At 50.1% G+C, this 24610-nt stretch overlaps 1 protein-coding gene across 2 annotated transcripts in view; it reads right to left on the bottom strand.

Annotated features, from left to right (window-relative positions):
* GJC2 (gap junction protein gamma 2) overlaps positions 1-24610 on the bottom strand; it is a 140940-nt gene that overhangs the window by 77815 nt on the left and 38515 nt on the right. The gene's annotated exons all lie outside the window — the stretch shown is intronic.

Here is a 24610-nt window from a genome sequence, read left to right as displayed (position 1 = left end):
AAACAAAAAAAAGAAAGACAGACAATTCATCATTCTTTGGGTTCAGGCAGGCAGCTCTCCCCACCAAGCACTATGAGGCATCATTTCAGATTTCACTTTCAAGGGTCTCATTGTTCCATCTGCAGAACTGCCAAGAATAGTACAAATTTCTCAATCAAAGGTTTTGCCCCTTGCTTCATTCACTTCTTCCTGACAGAGAAATCATCTCATGGGCATGTGATCATGGGTAGCTACTACAAAACCACCATAACAAAAGACAAAGGCTGGACACCAGTAAAAGAATATCCCTCTTGCACTTCTGTCAAATGACCTGCAGAGAATGTTATAAAAACACAATATACATATTGTTGAGCTAAGACAAAGGAGAAGGACAGGACATCTGGTTTTCACTCCCAGCCCTACTCCGATTTGGTAGGAGTCAGATTCTGAAACCCATACTCCCATTCAGTAGAAGAGAGCAGCTAGACAACTCCAGATTAGAAATAAGGTGCAAGTTTTTAAGTGAGGGTAATTAACCGTTGAATTAATTTAACTAGTGGTGTGGTGGATTCTCTGTCACTCAGTCTTTAACTCAAGATGTTTTTTTAAAAGACATTCTAGTTCACACAGAAGTTATGGGAAGATAAGGGTACAGACTGTACCATTATGTTCACCACTTTTACAAGTCTATGATACATTGTATACAAAGTAGGCCTTGTGAGATATCATTTGAAAATTCATAAATTGCTGATCATTATTGTTCTGGTAAAACAACATTGTATGTAAATTTATAAGATTCTACTGAATAACCTTACTGAGACATGCTCCAAGTTTAGAAAAGTAGGCACAAACCAGTTCCTCAGAGAAAAAAGCAATCTGATGACTCAGCCAGGTGGCAACAAAATCAATTGGACAATCACCTGGTTAAACAGTCATTCTTTAGCAGGAAGAAGGGTGTGAGTGAGAAAGTTGCACCTTGGCAGACAGACTTGCTGTCCCCTGAACCCCAGCTGGAGATGATTATCAGAGACGAGGGAAAGATATAAAAATGAGGAACAGAGGATACAAATCACCTCTCTCCCCTCATCTCTACTCATTGCATCAACAACATTTGAAAGATAAAAGGAGCATTGTCAAACTGGGGGAGAGGTCTTGGCTGAAATATCCAGCCAGACTGCTGTGATCCTGTGGTGAGAAAAACCTTTTTGCTTTAAGTTCACTTAGCTTGATAAGTTAGTTATTAGTTTGCATTTTACCTTCTACTTCTTTGTAACCAATTCTGACTTTTATGCCTCATTACTTGTAATCACTTAAAATCTATCTTTCTGTAGTTAATAAACTTGTTTTAGCTAAACCAGTGTCTGGAACTTCCATTTGAGATAACAGAGTTTGTGCATAACATTTTCTATTAATGAAACGACAGACTTTCTATGAGCTTTTACTGCACTGTAGGAAAAAGCTGGCAGTACAAGATGTACTCTTCTGGGGATATGTCTGGGACTGGGAATTTGCTGGTGTCATTCTTCAATATAATTCAGGAGTGGGTGATTTTGCATGCTACAGGCTGTGTGTAAACAGACCAAGTGGGGTTGCTCTCAAAGCGAAGCAGTGTGAAAGGCACCCCAGGTTGGAGAGTTGAGAGGACACAGCTGTTCCACAGTCCAGACTGTACCCTCGGGAATGTCATACTGTGTTATGCAGGTGCTTACATCAGAGGGTCAGAAGGGCCCCTGCTGGTTTTATAATCTAGGAATATTTTACTCCGATCAATGGGACTCAGTGGTGGATTTAGAATTAGTGGAGATCCAGCCAAGAAAACGAAAGCCAGGCCCCTGTCCACTCCAGGTGTGGTCCAGAGCTGGGTGTAGGCCGCGGGGTGGCAGCCAGGACCATAGGCACAGGAAGTAGGGGTACGGGCAGGGCTGCCGACAGAATTGCCGGGTCCCTGGGCAAGGTGGTGGGGCAGCTCTGGATCCCTGGAAGGGGCCGGCTTGGGTTAGCCTCCCCCAGCCAGCCCTTCAGTGCTTTTAAATCGCTGGGCCCCGGGGCTGCTGCCCCTTTTGCCTCCCTACTCCCGTCAGTTTTATGTGGGGCTCCGCTGCCACCCTGCTCCACTTATGTTAAAACATATTGTTAGGAGCACAGAACCGCCCAGGCTCCTGGGAAGACAGGGAGGTGCCCGAGCCCAGCCACAGGGGCTGCAGAGCGGGCTTTGCAAGGACCCATCGGCCAGGGGAGGCAAGCAGAGAGTCCCAAATGTGATTAATCTTTCCTCATATGGAAACTGTACCACACCTCAATCATTTCTGTTGCCCTTTTCGGAACCTTTTCCAACTCCAATATATCTTTTTTGAGATGGGGTGATCTGCACACAGTATTCAAGATGTGGGTGTACCATGGATTTATACAGAGGCAATATGATATTTTCTGCCTTATTATCTATCCCTTCTTAATGATTCCCAACATTCTGTTCACTTTTTTGACTGTCGCTGCACATTGAGTGGATGTTTTCAGAGAATTATCCACGACTCCAAGATCTTTGAGTGGTAACAGCTAATTTAGACCCCATCATTTTATCTGTATAGTTGGGATTATGTTTTCTAATGTGCATTACTTTGCAGTTGTCAACACTGAATTTCATCTGCCATTCTGTTGCCCAGTCACCCAGTTTTGTGAGATCCCTTTGTAGCTCTTCCATTCCCTACCTGTAAAATGGGGCTTGTGATCTATTTTGGCTGTGTCCAGTTTGTTTACTTGTACTTAGCTGTCTTGATCTTTTCCCCTCATCTATTTTTTTCTTGGAGCCCTGCAGTTACTTTTTGCCCTTTTCACCCCATTCTCCAAATTCTGCCTAAAACAAACATGACTAGGCTGAGCATGTGCCAAAACATTTAACACTTTGTTTCCCTTAACCCAGCAAATCCCCAGCCAGATCAGCACCAGCTACGTGACTTCCTGAAGAGCTGTTTCAATTCTCCCATGTCCCACTTCAAAGCTCCCACTGTGCCAGGTCCTGTCCCACACACAAAGTCCCGGCCCAGCATTCCAGGGCCCAAAGTCTGGCCAGCAGCTGAAAGCATTCCGGTCTCATCAGCACTTCAGTCGCTTAAGCAGAGGCCGATCGGCTTTGTACCTGTGGCTCTGCAGTCTAAAGACAGATTAATCCTCGAGCAGCAGGAGCAGCAGCAGCCTTAGGAGAACCGAAGTGAGTGACCGGGCTCTAAATGACCAGCGCAGCAGCTCTGGGGCTGATGTTTCTCTTCCAAGGGAATGGAAGGAAACACTTAGAGAAACGACAGTTCCACACAAAGACGTGTCCCACGTGAACCAAGGAGACAAGGAGCACTTGCCATGCCCTTTAATTCGGGCGCAGACTGGCTACCCTCAGCACTGTTCACCTGCCTCTTTTCACATCTGTGCGATTCAGGCAAACTGCATAGCTCAGTTTGTCCTTCTGGTTTCCTTCGTTTCGATGCAAACAGGGTCCTGCCTCGTTATAATTAGCAGGTCAGCCATTGCACAAAGCATGTCACACTCCCGTTCTAGAGCAACAGAAATCCTCCATTTCTCCCCAGGACACAATGCAAGCTTCCCCTGTATGCTTCCAATGGCGTGCCTCAGGCCTGATCTGAAAGCACAGCCTCTATGAGTAAGAAGGTAGCTTGCTCTGTTGTCCAATCAGTCCAAGGCCTCCCAGCTGAGGTTCCAGTAAGTGCCAGCTGGCTGGCGACTGTTTTTGGAGATGGTGGGAACGAACCCTGCTTAATGAAGACTGGGCAGAGGCAACTAAGCTGAGTGCATACAAACCCCTGAACAGCAATCACATGTTAACAACCTTGGCTCATCACTTTTTGGGGATGGATTTTGAACTAGTGGCTTGAAAGACTCTGTCCTGTTAATAAACCCCAAGCTTTCCATTCTACTGATTTTTTTAAATTTTGCAGTGGGTTAGGCTAAACATTGTTATGGATCAGGTCAGTATCACAGAGATACTGAACAAGTTGAAGGAAGGCAGACTGGGAGAGATGTGGGGAGAACCTGAACAAGCACAGTGCCTGAGCCTGCAGAAGCTGAAGAAAGGACTTCGGGATCAGGTGCTGGTTAAAGAGGCTGTGAGCAAAGACGTTCCCCCCTATTTTGATTCCTGCAGCATTCGCAGAAGCAGGACTTTGTACATTTCTCCTAAGTCAACAAGCTTGCATCAAAGAAAATACCAGGCTCCATTGTCAATCTGTACTCCCAGCTGGAAAGCTGTTGGAACCCCAGACTTTGGCTAGCTGTTCGGGTTGTGGAAGTAGAGCAAGAACTGACAGGGATTTGAAAGGGATTTCAATGCAGTCAGTCACCTCTGTGAGCAAGAGTCAGGCCAGCCGTAACGCTAATAACGTGAGATATGTAGAAGTGAGGATTGTGCGAGGTGAATGGGGAAGAACTGTGGGAGAAGTTGTTGCGAACTTGTGTCGATAAGGTGAAATGCAGACTAGCATCTAAATAGAATGAGAAAAATAAGGTATCAAGATGGCCTATGTATAAACAAAATGCAGCTGTTGCTTATTATTGTCTGTAACAAAAGTTCTTCTTCGAGTGATTGCTCACATCCATTCCAGTTAGGTGTGCGCGCCGCGCGTGCACGTTCGTCGGAAACTTTTTACCCTAGCAACTCCAGTGGGCCGGCAGGTCGCCCCCTGGAGTGGCGCCGCCATGGCGCCCAATATATATCCCTGCCGGCCCGCCCGCTCCTCAGTTCCTTCTTGCCGCCGTGTCGGTCGTTGGAACTGTGGAGCGCGGCATAGCTGTCCTCCACGTCCCTAGCTCTCCTAGTTTCTATCGCTTGTTTATCGCTTATCTCTAGTTCTATATAGTTGTTAATTAGTATTGTTAAGTAGATAGTTTAGTAAATAGCTGTTAAGTAGTTCCTTGCCGGGGGCTTAGCCCTTCCCAGCACCGGGCGCCAGGCTCATGCCTGTTTCGCCAGGCTTCAAGCAGTGTGCGGTCTGCAAGAAGCCCATGCCTACCAGCGATCCCCACGAAGCGTGCCTGAAGTGCCTCGGGGAATCGCACAGATCTGACAAGTGCCGCATCTGTAAGGCTTTTAAGCCGAGGACAAAAAAGGAGAGGGATCAGAGGCTCCGAACTCTCCTAATGGAGGCGGCACTTGACCCGTCGACTTCGCAGACCGTGGTTTCGGCACCGGCACCGGATCGCTCCGGCACCGAGAAGACTCCCCGGCACCGACCTTCTCCGGCACCGGAATCAGAGCCTAGGCCGTCGAAGTCTAATACTCCGGCCAGGCAGACCCGGCTTGAGCGCCCGGCCTCGACATCGGCCGCGGCACCGCCGGCACCGTCAGCACCGTTGACTCCGGGCCCGGCGGGTCCGTTGAGTCCGGTGCCGCCGAGCTCCCCCATGAGATCTGGGGTTGAGATAGTGGTCCCATCCACTCCGGAGACCTTCGCCTCGGCTCGGGACCTTATTGCCCTGACTGAGCCCACTCGGCTGCCACCCCCGGTACCTCCGGTGCGGGTTGTGTCCAGAGGCAAGCCCATGCTGTCGGCGCCGCCCAGAGACAGTCGTTCGCCATCCAGGTCCCGACGTCTCGGGCGCTCCAGATCCCGACGCCGCTCGCAGTCCCGGCACCGCTCCCCTCAGCGATACCGGTCGCACTCGCGGCAACGGTCGGCATCGAGACGGTCGCGGTCAGGCTCCAGTCGGCGTCACCGGCACCGCGACTCCAGGAGCAGATCCCGACGCTACTCGCCGCACCGGTCGACCTCCCGGCACCGAGCTGGTGGCAGGTCCCGGTCCCGGTCCCGGTCTCGCTCGACCTCCCGGCACCGAGCTGGTGGCAGGTCCCGGTCGACCTCCCGGCACCGAGCTGGTGGCAGGTCCCGGTCCCGGTCGATCTCCCGGCACCGAGCTGGTAGTAGGTCCCGGCACCAAAGCGGCGCTCGGTACCGAAGCGGCGCCCGGCACCGTGACAGATCCCGGTCCCGGTCCCGATCCCGGCACCGATATGACTCCCGGCACCGGTCCCCGGCACCGAGACGATCCTCCGTGCCGGCCCGCGCAGACCCGTACCATCCAGGGTCGGCCCCGCCGTGGCCCTCGAGGCAGCCGTCCGTATCCTCCCAGACGGACAGCGGCTATGCGCTGGGCACCGACCGGCAGGCGGCGCTGTTTGCTGATCCGCCGCTGCAGGACCAAGGCCCACAACAGTGGGGATTCTGGACACCCTGGGCGTACCATCAGGCCCAGGGCCCCCAGCAGCTACCTGCTAGGCCGGCGACTGCGGAGCGTAGGGCCCCTGAAGCCTCTTTGTCTCGCCCCCCTCCCTCCCCGGAAGGGGACGAAGGGTCCAAACAGCAGGACTCCGCTGTGGCTCCGGAGACAGAGGCGAGGGCTGAGGAAGACCCTCAGTTGGACACTATTGTGCCTGGGGTCTCATCCTCCTCCTCTCCGGATGAGGCGGTGGCGGGTACCTCCTCCAACAGTCCCCCCCCGCTGGATCTCAGGGCGCACCAGGACCTCCTCAGGCGATTGGCTCAAAACCTGAGTCTGCAAGCAGAGGAGGTCTCGGAGATAGAGGACCCAATTGTCACCATCCTCTCTTCCGATGCTCCCACCAGGGTCGCCCTGCCGTTCATACGGACCATCCAGGCCAATGCCAATACTATCTGGCAGTCCCCGGCCTCCATCCCTCCGACAGCGAAAGGAGTCGAGAGGAAGTACATGGCCCCTTCTAAGGGGTACGAATATTTACATGTTCACCCGACTCCCGGTTCACTGGTAGTGCAATCGGTGAACGATAGGGAGCGTCACGGCCAGGAGGCTCCGGCCCCCAAATCCAGAGAAGCCAGGCGGATGGACCTCCTTGGCCGTAAGGTGTATTCGGCTGGGGCGCTGCAGCTCAGGGTCTCTAACCAGCAGGCCCTGCTGAGCAGATACGCCTTTAACTCCTGGGTGGCAGTGGACAAATTTAAGGAGCTGCTGCCACAGGATGCTCGCCAAGAGTTTACGGCCATCCTGGACGAAGGCAAGAAGGTCGCGCGCACGGCCTTACAAGCCTCCTTGGACGCTGCGGACTCGGCTGCCCGTACCCTCGCGTCAGGAGTTACGATGCGTCGCATCTCCTGGCTGCAGGTTTCCGGCCTTCCGCCAGAGCTCCAGCACACGATACAGGACCTTCCTTTCGAAGGCCAGGGCCTGTTTTCCGATAAGACAGACCCCAGACTTAAGAGTTTAAAGGACAACCGGGTCATTGCGCGGTCCCTCGGGATGCACACCCCCGTGACACAGCGTAGACCCTTTAGGCCGCAACAACAGCAGCACCGTCGGCCGTTTTCCCAGTTCCGCCAGCGGCAGGACCTTTACAGGCGCCGCGGCAGGAACGGGAGGCGCAGGCAGTCGGGGAACCAAGGGGGGCAGAACCAAGGCTCCTCAAAACCCCCGCCTGGTCCTAAGCCTTCATTTTGAAGGTGCGCTCGAGGGCGCAGTAACAGTTTCCCCTATGGATCCTTCCCCCCCGTTTTCCAACCGCCTTTCGTTTTTCCTCCCGGCGTGGTCCCAAATAACATCGGACCGCTGGGTCTTAAGCGTGGTGCAGACGGGGTACCGCCTGCAGTTTGTTTCGTTTCCTCCTTCCCGCCCTCCTTCCTCGTCCCTCTTCAGGGACCCCTCTCATGAGCAATTCCTTCGGCAGGAGGTGCAGACGCTCCTCAGCAAAGGAGCTATAGAGGCGGTTCCCGAAAACGAGAAAGGCAAGGGGTTTTATTCCCGCTATTTTCTGATCCCCAAGGCCAAGGGGGGCCTCAGGCCTATCCTCGACCTGCGAGAGCTCAACAAATACCTCGTGAAGTTGAAGTTCCGCATGGTATCCCTGGGGACCATTATTCCATCCCTGGATCCGGGAGACTGGTACGCCGCCCTCGACATGCAGGACGCGTATTTCCACGTTGCCATTTGGCCACGCCACAGACGCTTCCTCCGCTTCGTTGTGGGGGCTCGTCATTATCAATTTGCGGTCCTCCCGTTTGGCCTGTCCACGGCCCCGAGGGTGTTTACAAAATGCATGGCAGTTGTCGTGGCGCATCTTCGGCGCAACCGTGTCCACGTGTTCCCTTATCTGGACGACTGGTTGATTCGGGGCACGTCGGAACAACAAGTCAACAGCCATGTCCGCGTGATCACCGGCATGTTTGCGAGTCTGGGCCTCTTGATAAACACAGACAAGTCCACCCTGAGGCCCACTCAGAAGGTGGAATTTATCGGGGCCGTTCTGGACGCCACTGTGGGCAGGGCCTCGCTGCCTCGGCAGCGGTTCCAGACCATGGCGGCGATCGTTCAACGCTTGCGGTCAGCCCCGTTGACGTCAGTGAGGACATGTCTATCCCTGTTAGGCCACATGGCGGCGTGCACTTTTGTGACCGACTACGCTCGGCTCCGCATGAGGCCTCTCCAGCTGTGGCTTATCAGTCATTACAGGCCAAGGCAACCGCTAGAATGTTAATCACAGTCCCCCAGAAGGTCTTAGATTCCCTCGGCTGGTGGTTGGACCAGTCCGTATTGTGTGCGGGTCTTCCCTTTCACCCGTCTCAGCCCTCGGTATCCCTGACAACGGATGCCTCAGATCTAGGCTGGGGGGCCCACCTAGGGACCCTGCGGACGCAGGGCCTATGGTCCCAGGAGGAGGTGGGGCTACACATCAACATGAGGGAGTTGAGAGCGGTCCGCCTTGCTTGCCAAACGTTTTGTCGTCAGCTTCAGGGTCGTTGTGTGGCCGTGTTCACGGACAACACGACGACCATGTATTATATCAACAAGCAGGGCGGCACCAAGTCCTCCTCCCTGTGCCTCGAGGCGATACGACTCTGGGACTTTTGCGTAGCCCACTCCATTCACCTCAGGGCTTCCTTCCTTCCCGGAGTACGGAACACGCTGGCGGATCGATTGAGCAGATCCTTCCTGTCACACGAGTGGTCCCTTCGCCCGGACGTCGCTCTCTCCATTTTCCGGAGGTGGGGTTATCCCCGGGTGGACCTCTTTGCGTCCAAGGGGAACAGGAAGTGCCAAGCGTTCTGCTCCTTTCAGGGCAGGGAGCCGGGGTCGATAGCGGATGCCTTCCTCATCCAGTGGTCCACCCACCTGTACTATGCGTTTCCTCCGTTCCCTCTGGTTCACAAGGTCCTCCTGAAGGTGCGCAGAGACAGGGCTCGTGTGATCATGGTGGCCCCGGCATGGCCCAGACAACACTGGTACACCATGCTGCTAGACTTGGCCGTAGCCGACCCAGTTCCCCTGCCCCTTCATCCGGACCTGATTACCCAGGACCACGGGTCTCTCTGTCACCCAGACCTGCAGTCGCTGCACCTAGCGGCGTGGCTCCTGCGTGGCTAACTGGTTCCGAGCTGCACTGCTCCACGCCTGTGAGAGAGGTGCTCTTGAGCAGCAGGAAACCGTCCACAAGAGCCACATATTCGGCAAAATGGAAACGCTTCTCCTGTTGGTGCGTAGAGAGAAATCTCCGCCCTATGGAAGTTTCGGTATCCGAAATCTTAGACTATGTTTGGTCCCTCAAAGAACTTGGTCTGGCCTTATCGTCGTTGCGAGTCCATCTGGCAGCTATCTCCACCTTTCACCCGGGTGCGGACGGTCGCTCCGTTTTTTCTCACCCGACGGTGTCGAGATTTCTTAAAGGGCTGGAACGGTTATTCCCTAACGTCCGTCCCCCTGCTCCAACCTGGGATCTTAACCTGGTGTTGTCCCGGCTCATGGGGCCCCCCTTTGAGCCGTTAGCTACTTGCTCCCTGCTTTACCTCTCTTGGAAGGCTGCCTTTCTAGTAGCTATCACCTCAGCTAGACGGGTGTTGGAACTCCGAGCCCTTGTGGTAGACCCCCCATATACGGTCTTCCACAAAGACAAGGTACAGCTTAGACCACACCCTGCCTTTCTACCCAAGGTGGTCTCAGCCTTCCACGTCAACCAAGAGATTTTCCTCCCGGTTTTTTTCCCAAAACCTCACTCCTCAGGCAGGGAGCAGCAGCTCCACTCGCTAGATGTCCGTAGAGCGCTCGCGTTCTACATAGAGAGGACCAAACCCTTCCGCAAATCCCCCCAGCTTTTCGTGGCGGTAGCGGACCGTATGAAAGGGCTTCCTATCTCCTCCCAGAGGTTATCCTCGTGGGTTACGTCCTGTATCAGGACCTGTTATGACTTGGCCCATGTCCCTACGGGCCGTGTGACTGCGCATTCTACCAGGGCGCAGGCGTCGTCGCTGGCTTTCCTTGCCCGTGTGCCCATCCAGGAAATCTGTCGGGCAGCGACCTGGTCATCGGTCCACACCTTTGCTTCCCACTACGCCCTGGTACAGCAGTCGAGAGAGGATGCGGCCTTCGGAACTGCAGTGCTCCGTGCCGCGACTTCTCACTCCGACCCCACCGCCTAGGTATGGCTTGGGAGTCACCTAACTGGAATGGATGTGAGCAATCACTCGAAGAAGAAAAGACGGTTACTCACCTTTGTAACTGTTGTTCTTCGAGATGTGTTGCTCACATCCATTCCACACCCGCCCTCCTTCCCCACTGTCGGAGTAGCCGGCAAGAAGGAACTGAGGAGCGGGCGGGCCGGCAGGGATATATATTGGGCGCCATGGCGGCGCCACTCCAGGGGGCGACCTGCCGGCCCACTGGAGTTGCTAGGGTAAAAAGTTTCCGACGAACGTGCACGCGCGGCGCGCACACCTAACTGGAATGGATGTGAGCAACACATCTCGAAGAACAACAGTTACAAAGGTGAGTAACCGTCTTATATAAATGCTGGAATTGTTTACCTGTAGAGAGACCTGCCTAGGAGGGGGAAACCCTGTGTCCTAGCGCACTCCCTCCCTCTATGCAATTGTAAAGAGAAAATAAAGTATCTGACTTTGCTGCACCCAACCAAAAAGTGAGAACTGAGTTTTTCTCTGACAGGGTCAAAAAGAGGTGACAATATTTTAAGTGTCCACTTCTGTCTTGATCAGAGCAGCATTAACAAAGGCTAATTCTAGTGCCAAGGCATCAGACGGAAGCACATCAAAATATCCTCCAGGACTGGTCACATTTTGATAAACCTGCTGGTTTTTCTACTAAACAATTCGACTAACCAACTTCGGATTTTTTTGAGAAAAACACAGAAAGTTTTGATTTTTTGTTGTAAAAACAAAAATGCCTAACAACAAACTAGCCACCTCCATTCAAAGTGACTATAGCCTTGGATTATAACAAATACATGTATAATGCACACGGAAGGACAAAAACCTCCAAAGAAGGTTTTCTGTATATAGCAGCGTTGGCTGACATTTGAATGTTAACAAAGAAACTAGCACCAATCCAGCACAAATTCCAGTTTGCGCCATCCCATCGGGCTTGGCTGTTCCTAGGGTTCCTCTCTCTTCAGACTGTTCAGCCCAAACCCACCATCTTCTCTCTGGAGAGTCACTCCCACCTCCCTCACAGCCAGGCTGCAGCGAGTGAGTCATTTTCAACAGCAAGTCAGCAAGACTTAATCACCAGAGCCAACACCTATAGCCAGGGTGGGTGTGTCATGCACTGATCCAAATCCCTGCTTGGTGGTGTATCTATTTGCACTCCTCTCCGTGGGCGCAGGGATCTCTTCATTGACATGAATGGCAGGTTCTGACCAGATGGCGCCTTGACCCCACAATTGCTTACACCCAGTGTTTTCCATCCGTTTTGCATGAATGGTGGCTTGCCAACATGGTTGATGCCAATAAACATCCACAACCTATTTTCCAGTGCAAAACTCACAAAGTCCAGATCTTCACGTGGTCGAGGTTGTCTCCCTGGGCGTCAAGGATGCAGCGGGGGTTTCTGAAGAGTGCTTTATGAGGGAGGCCTTTCTAAAAGAAAGGAGTAGGATTGTCACCTCTGCATCTGCTTCCCTCTTTTCTCTGGACTCACTCCTAGTCTTAGGGAACTGTTTAAGAGGAAAGATGTGTGATGGGTTCGGTCACAGAGAACCCCTTGGGACCGCCACCTGATCTGCTGAGGCTACTTCAATCATAAACCTAGTCCCAGATTTGGACCTTAGCGTCCAAAATATGGGGGTTAGCATGGAAACCTCCAAGCTTAGTTACCAGCTTGGACCTAGTAAAGCTGCCACCACCCAAAAAATTAGAGTGTTTTGGGGCACTCTGGTCCCTCCAAAAACCTTCCCTGGGGACCCCAAGACCCAAATCCCTTGAGTCTTACAACAAAGGGAAATAAACCTTTTCCCTTCCCCCCTCCAGGTGTTCCTGGAGAGATACACAGAAGCAAACTCCGTGAATCTAAACAGAGGGAGTCCACCCTCTCTATTTCCAGTCCTGGAAACACTAGCACTTCCCTCTTCACCCAGAGGGAATGCAAAGTCAGGCTAGTAAATCTAACACACACAGATTTCCCCCTGACTTCTTCCTCCCACCAGTTCCCTGGTGAGCTGCAGACTCAATTCCCTGGAGTTCCCCACTAAAGAAAAACTCCAACCGGTCTTAAAAGAAAGCTTTATATAAAAAGAAAGAAAAATACATAAAAATGGTCTCTCTGTATTAAGGTGACAAATACATGGTCAATTACTTAAAAGAAATATGAATAAACAGCCTTATTCAAAAAGAATACAATTCAAAGCACTCCAGCAACTATAGACATGTAAATACAAAACAACAAACCATCTTTGTACTCACAACTTGGAAACAGAAGATTAGAAAGCAGGAAATAGAAAAATCCTTCCCATAGCTGAGAGGGACAGGCAGAAGACCCAAGAACAAAGGACTCAGACACAAACTTCTCTCTCCCCAGATTTGAAAAAGTCCTGTTTTCTGATTGGTCCTCTGGTCAGGTGTTTCAGATTACTTCTTTCCAGGTGAAAGAGACCTTAACCCTTAGCTATCTGTTTATGACACGCCCCCCAAATTGAAGACAGTGGGGAAGCTCACTGGTGGCAATTTCCTCCTAGAACTCTAAAATAAACAGATTAATACAACACATGCACCTTTACATATACCACTAAGTATATAACTAACAGACTTCTACATTTTAAGAACACTTTTTAACTACTGGATTCTGGGAAACTCTCACGGGAGAGTGCATCAGCTACTTTGTTAGAAGCTCCTGAGATGTGCTGAATTTGAAAATCAAAATCTTGGAGAGCTAAACTCCAACGAAGAAGTTTCTTGTTGTTCCCATTGGCAGTATGCAGCCACTTTAGCGCAGCATGGTCAGTTTGTAGTTGGAACCGCCGTCCTCAAACATATGGGTGTAGCTTTTCCAGGGCGTACACAATGGCATAGCATTCCCTTTTACTGACTGACCAGTGACTTTCCCTGTCAGACAGTTTCTTGCTGAGAAACACAACAGGATGGAAGTTGTGAACCGTTGCTTCCTGAATGAGAACTGCTCCTATACCACGCTCAGATGCATCCGTGGTTACTAGGAATGGCTTGTCAAAGTTCGGGGCCCTGAGCACAGGGTCAGACATGAGCGTTGCCTTAAGTTAGGTAAAGGCCTTTTGACACTCATCAGTCCACTTAACTGCATTTGGCTGGGTCTTTTTGGTCAGGTCGGTCAGTGGGGCAGCGATTTGGCTGTAGTGTGGTACAAATCACCTGTAGTATCCGGCCAAGTCTAAGAAGGATTGGACCTGCTTCTTGGACCTTGGGACAGGCCACTTTTGGATGGCATCCACCTTGGCCTGTAGGGGGTTTATGGTTCCTCGACCCACCTGGTGCCCCAGGTAAGTCACTCTGATTTGGCCTATTTGACACTTTTTGGCCTTAACAGTTAGTCCGGCCTGCCTGATGCGCTCAAAGACCTTTTCCAGGTATAGCAGGTGTTCGGGCCAGGAGTCTGAAAAAATGGCCACATCATCGAGGTAGGCAACTGCATATTTTCCCAGTCCTGCTAGTAGACCATCTACCAGCCTCTGGAAGGTGGCGGATGCATTTCGAAGCCCGAAAGGAAGGACATTGAATTCATACACCCCCACATGGGTGACGAATGCTGACCTTTCCTTGGCAGGTTCATCTAGCGGTACTTGCCAGTACCCCTTGGTTAAGTCTATTGTAGAGATGAACTGAGCACGTCCCAACTTCTCCAATAGCTCATCAGTGCGTGGCATTGGATAGTTGTCCGGACGAGTTACCGCATTTAGCTTACGGTAGTCCACGCAAAAGCGTATTTTCCCATCTGGTTTGGGTACCAGAACCACTGGAGATGCCCATGCACTGGTAGATGAGCAGATTATACCCATCTGTAGCATGTTCTGGATCTCCCGTTCTATAGCAGCTTGGGCATGAGGAGACACCCGGTCGGGTGGGGTTCTAATGGGGTGAGCATTACCTGTGTCAATGGAGTGGTATGCCCGTTCAGTCCGTCCTGGGGTGGCTGAGAACAATGGGGCGAAGCTAGTGCACAGCTCCTTGATTTGTCGCCGCTGCAGACGTTCCAGGTTGGTTGAGAGGTTCACCTCTTCCACGCCACCATCTTTTTTCCCTTCGTAGTAGACACCGTCAGGCCACTCAGCATCATCTCCCTGGACTGTAAACTGACAAACCTGTAAGTCTCTGGAATAGAAAGGCTTGAGAGAATTAACATGGTACACTCTGGGCTTTAGTGAGGAATTGGGAAATGCTATGAGGTAGTTCACAGTTCCCAGGCGCTCTTGGACCGTGAATGGCCCTTCCCATGATGCTTCCATCTTATGGGCCTGTTGCACCTTCAAGACCATAACCTGGTCTCCTACCTTGAAGGAACGTTCTCTGGTATGTTTGTCATACCAGGCCTTTTGCTCCTCCTGAGCATCCTTTAGGTTTTCTCTAGCAAGGGCTAAAGAGTGTCGGAGGGTGCTTTGTAGGTTGCTTACAAAGTCCAGAATGTTAGTTCCTGGAGAAGGCGTAAACCCCTCCCATTGCTGCTTCACCAACTGTAATGGCCCCTTAACCTCGTGACCATACACAAGTTCAAATGGTGAAAACCATAAACTGGGATGTGGTACAGCCCGGTAGGCAAACAGCAACTGCTGCAACACTAGGTCCCAATTATTGGAGTATTCGTTGACGAATTTACGTATCATGGCCCCCAAAGGTCCCTTAAACCTTTCCACCAGGCCATTGGTTTGATGGTGGTACGGGATGGCAACCAAGTGGTTCATCCCATGCGTTTCCCACAGTTTTTGCATGATCCCTGCCAGGAAATTAGATCCTGAATCAGTAAGAATGTCAGAGGGCCAACCTGCCCTGGCAAAAATGTCTGTTAGGGCCAGGCACACAGTGTTAGCCCTGGTGTTGCCTAGAGCTACTGCTTCCGGCCATCGGGTAGCAAAGTCCACGAAAGTCAGTACGTACTGCTTTCCTCTGGGCGTCTTTTTTGGGAAAGGACCCAGAATATCCACAGCTACTCGCTGAAATGGGACCTCAATTATGGGGAGTGGCTGGAGAGGGGCCTTGACCTGGTCTTGAGGCTTTCCCACTCTTTGGCAACCTCACAAGACTGGACATACTTGGCAACGTCCTTGCCCATCCCCTCCCAGTGGAAGGACTTCCCCAACCGGTCCTTGGTTCTGTTCACCCCAGCATGGCCACTGGGATGATCCTGGGCTAAGCTTAAGAGTTTCCCCCGGTCCTTAGTTGGAACCACCAACTGTTTTTGCGGCTGCCATTCTTCCCGGTGTCCACCAGAAAGAATCTCCTTGTATAAAAGTCCTTGGTCTATAACAAACTGGGATCGATTTGAAGAGCTGAGAGGCGGTGGGGTGCTCCGTGCCACCGCCCAAGCTTTCTGCAGGCTGTCATCTGCTTCCTGCTCAGTCTGGAACTGTTCCCTTGAGGCTGGGGTCACCAGTTCTTCCTCAGACTGTGGACTTGGGCTTGCTCCCTCTGGAAGTGATGTAGGTGATGTGCTTGTTTCCGTTGCTGGTGAACCGCTCTCCGCTGGTGCACCTGAGGGTATTTCAGGCTCTGGCTGAGCCTTTTGGGTATGGCTGACTGTTGCTTCTGCCAGTTCTGGCTCTCTGGTGCCCTCTGGTGTTGAGTTTGAAGATGTGTTTGCAATTACTGGTGCTGGTTGCTGTTCCAGTTCCGGGCCTGGGACTGGAGGCGCTGTGGCTGTTTCAGTGGTTGGCACGGTATCCGGGTCCACTACCTCTGTCTGGGTCTCTGGTAACCCAGACGGGGCGTCTGTGAACGGCTCAGGAACAGGAATGGGTCTGGGAGCTTGCCTGGTTTGGCTACGTGTAACCATTTCCACTCGCTTGGCCCGCTTCACCTGGTTGGCTAAGTCTTCCCCCAGTAGCATGGGGATAGGATAATTGTCATAGACTGCAAAAGTCCACATTCCTGACCAGCCTTTGTACTGGACAGGCAGTTCAGCTGTAGGCAAGTCTACAGCTTGTGACATGAATGGGGTAAATTGTCACTTGGGCCTTTGGGTTGATGAATTTGGGGTCTACAAAGGATTGGTGGATAGCTGACACTTGTGCCCCCGTGTCTCTCCACTCAGTAACCTTCTTTCCGCCCACTCTCAAATTTTCCCTTCGCTCCAAGGGTATTTGAGAGGCATCTGGGCCTGGGGATCTTTTGGGTGATGGTGGTGTAATGAACTGCACTCGGATGGCGTTCTTTGGACAGTTGGCCTTGATATGTCCCAGTTCATTACACTTAAAGCATCTTCCATCCGATTGGTCACTGGGTCGAGGTGAGTTACTGGAGACTGGTGAGGTGGAAGAATAGTGTGTGGCTTTACTTGGGTTGTAGGTGGGGTTTTTGGCTGCCCTCGGTTGTAGGGTTTATGGTCGGTGTGCCCTCTGGGGTATTCGTTCCCCTTGACAGTAGCTTTCTTGCTTTCTGCTACTTCCATCCATCTGGCTCCAATCTCCACCGCCTCAGCGAGATTTTTGGGTTTTCCATCTTGTATGTACCGTGTTATGTCCTCAGGAACACCATCCAAGAACTGTTCCATTTGTATGAGGAGGTGCAGTTCTTCCAGGGATTTAACATTGTGTCCTGATATCCAGGCCTCATAATTTTTCCCAACGTAGTAGGCGTGTTTGGGAAATGACACATCTGGTTTCCACTTTTGGGTTCTGAAAAGCCGGCGGGCATGATCCGGGGTTATCCCCATTCTGTATCTGGCCTTGGTTTGAAAAAGTTTATAGTCGTTCATGTGCTCCTTAGGCATTTCAGCTGCCACCTCTGCTAAAGGTCCACTGAGCTGTGGCCTCAATTCTACCATATACTGGTCTTCAGGGATGCTGTACCCAAGACAGGCTCTTTCAAAATTTTCCAAGAAGGCCTCGGTGTCATCACTTGCCTTGTAGGTGGGAAATTTTCTGTGATGTGGAACCATACTTGGCGAAGGGTTGGTAGGATTGGCTGGCGCATGCAGCCCAGCTTGCGCTAAGTCCAGTTCATGTTTTCTCTGTTTTTCCTTCTCTTCACTTTCTTTTTGTTGTTTTTCCATTTCTCGGCGGTGGGCCACCTCTTCTTCTTCTAGTTTTCTGTGGTGGGCTGCATTTTTGGCATCTTGTTCTCTTTTATGGGCTGCCTGTTTGATCTGTTCTTCTCTTTCTTTTAGCTCCACCTCTTTTTCTCTTTTTCCCAGTTGTCCCCTGTGTTCTGCTTCTTTGCTTTGTTCTTTGCATTAGAAGTCATGGTTCCTGTTTTCTTGTGTTGGGGGTGCCCTCCGGTGTTTATTGTCTGAACTGCAGGCTCTGTTGCCTTCTGGGGTCTGCCTAGCAACAGTGCCTTTTTCCCTTTCTTCCTCTAGCTAATCTTTTCAATGTAAAGTAAACCAGAAAAAACACTTTATTTGCATGTGTATAGTGCTGGTATCTGCCTCCTAATGGGAGTGCTATTGTGTGACAAAAGACCCTTAATAGTCTCTTAATGGCTCCTTGCTTAAGATGCAAGCCAAAAACTGCCAGAGAGAGCAGAAAAAAAAATTCTCTCTGGTTCCTTTTAAAAGCAAACTGTTCCTCTCTGCTTAAAAGCCCCTAGCAGAGAAAAGAAAAATATAATATTCTTACTGGCTTCTGGATTCTATCTTTCCCACAACGCTGCACACCATATCATAAACCTAGTCCCAGATTTGGACCTTAGCGTCCAAAATATGGGGGTTAGCATGAAAACCTCCAAGCTTAGTTACCAGCTTGGACCTGGTAAAGCTGCCACCACCCAAAAAATTAGAGTGTTTTGGGGCACTCTGGTCCCCCCAAAAACCTTCCCTGGGAACCCCAAGACTCAAATCCCTTGAGTCTTACAACAAAGGGAAATAAACCTTTTCCCTTCCCCCCTCCAGGTGTTCCTGGAGAGATACACAGAAGCAAACTCCGTGAATCTAAACAGAGGGAGTCCACTCTCTCTATTTCCAGTCCTGGAAACACAAGCACTTCCTTCTTCACCCAGAGGGAATGCAAAGTCAGGCTAGTAAATCTAACACACACAGATTTCCCCCTGACTTCTTCCTCCCACCAGTTCCCTGGTGAGCTGCAGACTCAATTCCCTGGAGTTCCCCACTAAAGAAAAACTCCAACCGGTCTTAAAAGAAAGCTTTATATAAAAAGAAAGAAAAATACACAAAAATGGTCTCTCTGTATTAAGGTGACAAATACAGGGTCAATTACTTAAAAGAAATATGAATAAACAGCCTTATTCAAAAAGAATACAATTCAAAGCACTCCAGCAACTATAGACATGTAAATACAAAACAACAAACCATCTTTGTACTCACAACTTGGAAACAGAAGATTAGAAAGCAGGAAATAGAAAAATCCTTCCCATAGCTGAGAGGGACAGGCAGAAGACCCAAGAACAAAGGACTCAGACACAAACTTCCCTCCCCCCAGATTTGAAAAAGTCCTGTTTCCTGATTGGTCCTCTGGTCAGGTGTTTCAGATTACTTCTTTCCAGGTGAAAGAGACGTTAACCCTTAGCTATCTGTTTATGACAACTTCTGAGCCCTTTTTCCCTACCAGCTTGGGACTTCAGTACTCTGTCGTGTTGAGCCAGACACAATGGCCTGCTGCAAACACAGATCCAGGTCTGACCAAATCCCCCAAAGCTGCAGGCTTTAACTAGAAACAGCTTAAGAAGTGCTCCTGTCTCTAGCACCTGATATCCAGTTCCCAATGGGATTCAAATCCCAAATAAATTCCCTTTATTCTGTATAAAGCGTATACAGGGTATACGTATAAATTATCTGCCATCTATAATGCTGCTAGAGAGAGATGCACAGCTGTTTGCTCCCCCAGGAATTAATTGCTTTCTCTGGGTTAATTAATCAACACAAGTGACTGTATTAAGTATAAAAAGTAGGATTTAAGTGGTTCCAAGTAATAACAGACAGAACAAAGTAAGTTACCAAGCAAAATAAAACTAAAGCACACAAGTCTAAACCTAATACATTAAGAAACTGATTTCAGATAAATCTCACCCTCAGAGATGCTCCAATAAGCTTCTTTCACAGACTAGACTTCTTTCTAGTCTGGGCCCAATCCTTTCTCCTGGTACAGTCGTTGTTCCAGCTCAGGTGGTGGGTAGGGGATTTCTCATGACTGAAGCCTCTTTTGTTCTGTTCTACCCCCCATATAGCTTTGGCACAAGGTGTGAATCTTTTGTCTCTCTATCAGAGGGGTAGCCATGTTAGTCTGGATCTGTAAAAGCAGCAAAGAATCCTGTGGCACCTTATAAACTAACAGACGTTTTGGAGCATGAGCTTTCGTGGGTGAATACCCACTTCGTCAGATGCATGTAGTGGAAATTTCCAGGGGCAGGTATATATATGCAAGCAAGCTAGAGATAATGAGGTTAGTTCAATCAGGGAAGATGCAACTTGGACACCATCAGCTCAGGATTAAACAAAGACTGTGAATGGCTTGCCAACTACAGAACCAGTTTCTCCTCCCTTGGTTTTCACACCTCAACTGCTAGAACAGGGCCTCATCCTCCCTGATTGAACTAACCTCATTATCTCTAGCTTGCTTGCATATATATACCTGCCCCTGGAAATTTCCACTACATGCATCTGACAAAGTGGGTATTCACCCACGAAAGCTCATGCTTCATAACGTCTGTTAATCTATAAGGTGCCACAGGATTCTTTGCTGCTTTTGTCTCTCTGGGTCCCCACCCCTCCTTCTAAATGGAAAAGTCCCAGGTTTAAGATGGATTCCATTACCAGGTGACATGGTCACAAGTCCTGTGAAACCCCAAGCCTTCATTCTTCCTGGCCTGACTCACAGGAAGGCTTGCAAGTAAACAGAGCCATTTACAACCAATTGTCCTAGTTGATGGGAGCCATCAAGATTCCAAACCCCCCATTAATGGCCCATACTTTGCATAATTACAAGAGGCCCTCAGAGTTATATTTCATATTTCTAGTTTCAGGTACAAGAATGATACATTTATACAAATAGGATGATCACACTCAGTGGATTATAAGCCTCGTAATGATACCTTACAAGAGACCTTTTGCATGAAGCATATTCCAGTTACATGACATTCACACTCATTAGCATATTTTTATAAAATCATATGGAGTGCAATGTCACAGGATGCACAAAGATGGAGCCAGAGGTGACATACACCGTGCCATGAGGTTGCAACACCTTTACCTCCGGCCCATTCCACCCTGTGGGACCTCCTATAAGAGCTGGGGAGCTGCCAACAATACACTAGAGCCATGCTGCCTAGGAAGGGGAGATGACGGGAAGGAAGTAACATCAAGGCTGGTCCAGGGCCATGGGGTGGATAGTCCTGCCATCCGGCAGATCCACCAGGATCTGCGAGGTGAACCCCCATTTCCAACCATGCACATGCTCCTTCCAGACGAACGTTCAAGATGTGGCTGCTATGTGAATGAATTACAGCTCATGTCACTTTTCATTCACAGACACCACTAGCACAAGCCACGCCGTCCCTGCCCACACAGCACTGGAGAAACCCAAACACAAGCAAAGGTCATCTCTGCCGAGTGTTTAAATAAATCAGTGCGTACGCACGGGGTCAGATCACTGGATGTGTAATTGCTTGCTGGCCTCTGCAGGGCAGCCTGCCATGTCACAATATAATTAGCAATCCAATATCAAATCAAGAAAATATGTTAGATCATACTCCTGGCCAAAGAGAAAAGTCCCCAGTGCGCACTCTGGAGAGCTTTAAAATGATCCCCTTCTACACAGTGAAACAACACAGTCATGGGACTTAGCCACTGTGAACAGTGCTGTTGAATTATTTTGCCATTAACCAGCCTTAAAGATGTGGCCCGCCACCAAAAAGATACCCAGCAAAATAGACAGAGGACCAATACATGCTTAGCTCTTTGGTTACCATTTATTCAATATGTTGTTTGCAGAAAAATGATCAACGACAAAAACACCAGATCGTTCGTGGACAAACACTTTTCACAAAAACAACGATCAGTCCGGTGGCACCTTAAAGACTAAGATTTATTTGGGCATAAGCTTTTGTGGGTAAAAAACCTCACTTGCATCAGAAGAAGTGGGGTTTTTTACCCACGAAAGCTTATGCCCAAAGAAATCTGTTAGTCTTTAAGGTGCCACCGGACTCCTCGTTGTTTTTGCGGACACAGACTAACACGGCTAACCCCTGAAATTTTTCACAAAGTGATCACTCCATATCTGATCTTTCCATACTTGTCCTACCTGCATAAAACCTTCAGAGAAGGCAAGCCTGGGAACTTAAATGTATAACTCTGCCATGGACATAACAGAGACACTGCTTTTATGGCTCATTACAACAATTTGTAACGTGCCCCATAGCCTGCTACCTTTAACTGTCCACTTCAGATCCTTTATGCATAACAATCTAACCCCCAATTACCCACTTCATTTTCAAGTGACCATCTCTCACGTTACCCCTTCTGCTTAACAATCTGTCCCAACCTGTATTTATCTCAAGACTTGTGTACACTAGGAAATTAGATCAGCATCACTACGTTGCTCAAGAGTGTGAAAAATCCATACCCCTGAGCGGCATAGTTAATCTGATCTAAGGCCTGGTCCCCACTAGGAAATTTGGTGAGTCTAGTTACATCGCTCAGGGGCATGAAAAATCAACACCTTTGAGCAATGCAGTTAAACTGGCCTAACCCCTGGAAGATGGAAGAATTCTCCCGTCGACATAGCTACCGCCTCTTGGAGAGATGGAATACGTACACTGATGAGAGAATCCCTCTCCTTGGTGCAGGTAATGTCTACACTGAAGCATTTCAGCTGTGCCACTGTAGTGTTTTAAGTGTAGGTAAGCCCTCAGACACTCTGCTTTCTTCCCCAGATCTGAAGAAGAGCTCTGAGTAGCCTGAAAGCTTGCACCTTCAACTAACAGATGCTGGTCCAATAATTACCTCGCTTACTTTGTATCTCATTTATTCAACACTCAGGCAGAGAATATTCACCTGCAAACAAGCAAAGCAGCACACCCGTCCAATTGTTGTGAATATTAGCATTTGATACACATGCCTGGACTGTTAAATACGAATAATTAGAGAGTTCACTCGGTTTAACAAAATCACTAGGAACAACACGTCACGGCTATTGTAATGATGCTCATACTGTAACAGGGTAACACTGTGTTAAACAGAGAGATGACGACTGTATTATTGTATAATGTCTTTAAACGAAACCTCACTGTTGTAATGATTCTTTTGTTGCTGATAAACACACGGCAAGGATTTGTACCCCTATAAATACTTCCTAAATAAATAAATAGTATTAAAAAAGTGTCCTGATTCGAGCCGCTGCACAGCTGGTAGACACAGCAGATGCCAGGCTGTGAAAGAAACTGCAAATGAACTTTAATTATCTGATGAAGGGCCTGGCAGCTAGGGGTAGTCGCCATGGGGGGCCTGGATCAATTTGGTGCAGCACTGCTTGCTAATCAAGATTACTGGGTTTTCCACCACCACCAAAAATTAATAACATTAAATCCACATGAAGGGCTCAGTCCTGAACTGAGGGGAAAACTCCCGTTGATTTGAAATGTGTCCCCAAAACAGACACAGTCGAGGCCGGAAAACACAAATGTACAGACCCAGTCCTGAGAGCTTTACTCAGCCTCTTATGAAAACTCCATCAAAGTCAAGGTCCCATCCTGCCCTCGTTTACACTGCTGTAAACTCCACGAATTCAGTGGGAGTTTTGCCTGCATCAGGACTGAATAGAAATTTTAGATTAGCACATGACGGCAGGTTGGAGAGCGAGGTGGATAAGATTTATTGGGGCCCTCTGCACAAAGAACATCGGGGAGACCCCCACACCCTCACCACAGGGCCCCGTTCCCTGCTCTTCTCTCCCCCCCCATGGCCCTGCCTCCTGGCCTGGCCAGAAGTCAGGCCGTGCTAAGAGCTTCCGAGGGAGCCAGGGCTGTGTGGGGAGCCCTGAACCCTCCACCTGTCTTGGATGACGTGCCCTGGAGGCAGGGACACAGGCCATGGGCTGGTCTCGGGCACCCTGGCTCCTCACCCAGAGCAGGTGGAGGGTCTGGGGCTCCCCACAGCTGCACAGGAGGCATAGAAATAAATATGAATGAAAATAAATGGTTCAATGCACTAAAAATGTGGCTGTCTTAAAGTTTCATCTTGTCAATAAATTGTTTGGTTTTGAATTAATGGTTCTGGCAGTAGTTTTGGAGCCTGTAGTTTCAGGTGAGTGAGTGTGAACAGCTGCAGCGGCCTGTACACATAATACAGCGTTATGCCAGAGAACTCCGCCTAAGGGCCAAATATTGTAGGAGCTGAGACATGAGGTTTTCCATTAAAACAGTGTTGTCTATTGGCAAGTGTTGGAGACTGGAAGTCAGGACCCTTGAGTTCTCTAACTAGCAGTGATACCTGATTCACTTTGTGCTTGACTGTAGGCAATTCGCTTAATCTCCGTGTGTTTCACTGCACCCATGTGTAAAATGGGGGGCAGGAGAGGGGTTGGGGGGGGACACAGCTCACGCCTGAGCCACACAAGAGAGAGAGGGAAGGAGAAGGGATCTGGGGGACAGCTCTGCACAGGAGGGAGGGGGAACAAGAGGGGCTTGGGGGGCAGCTTCACGCAGGACTGAGAGGGAAGGAGAGAGACCGAGGCGCCCCGCTCTGCGCGGGGCAGGGGGAAGGAGAGGGACTGAGGGGCTCGGCTCCATGTGGGGGGGGGGGCGGGAGGAGAGAGGCCGAGGGTCCCAGCTCCACATGGGAAGGAGAGGAAAAGAGAGGGGCTCGTTGGGGGCGGGCAGCTTTATTAAGGAGGAATATGTTCAGTGCTCACCCTACCACAGCTCCCCTCTGGCCTAGCCAGGGGGCAGGTCCTCAAGAGGAAAGAGGATGGCAGGACCCCAGGGGGAGGGAGAGGAGGAGTGGGGGGGTGAGGCCAGAGTTCCAACCTGTTGGGGGGCCCCAACTGGCTGAGGCCCTTTGGCACAGCCCTATGGGCATGGCCCCATTCGGCCTAATCCGCCACTGCTTGCAGAGAGGGAGGGGAGTCAACTGGTGAGGGTGCTAGCTTGAGACTTAAGAAACCCAGGTTCAATCCTCTCCTCCATCAGTCTTCCCTTGGGCAAGTCACTAAGGCTCGTCTACACTTAAAATGCTGCAGCGGCACAGC

This window comes from Gopherus evgoodei, chromosome 2, assembly GCF_007399415.2.
Source record: "Gopherus evgoodei ecotype Sinaloan lineage chromosome 2, rGopEvg1_v1.p, whole genome shotgun sequence".
NCBI lineage: Eukaryota > Metazoa > Chordata > Testudines > Testudinidae > Gopherus > Gopherus evgoodei.
Note: the sequence above shows the minus strand (reverse complement) of the source record. Positions and strands in the feature narration are given on the sequence as shown.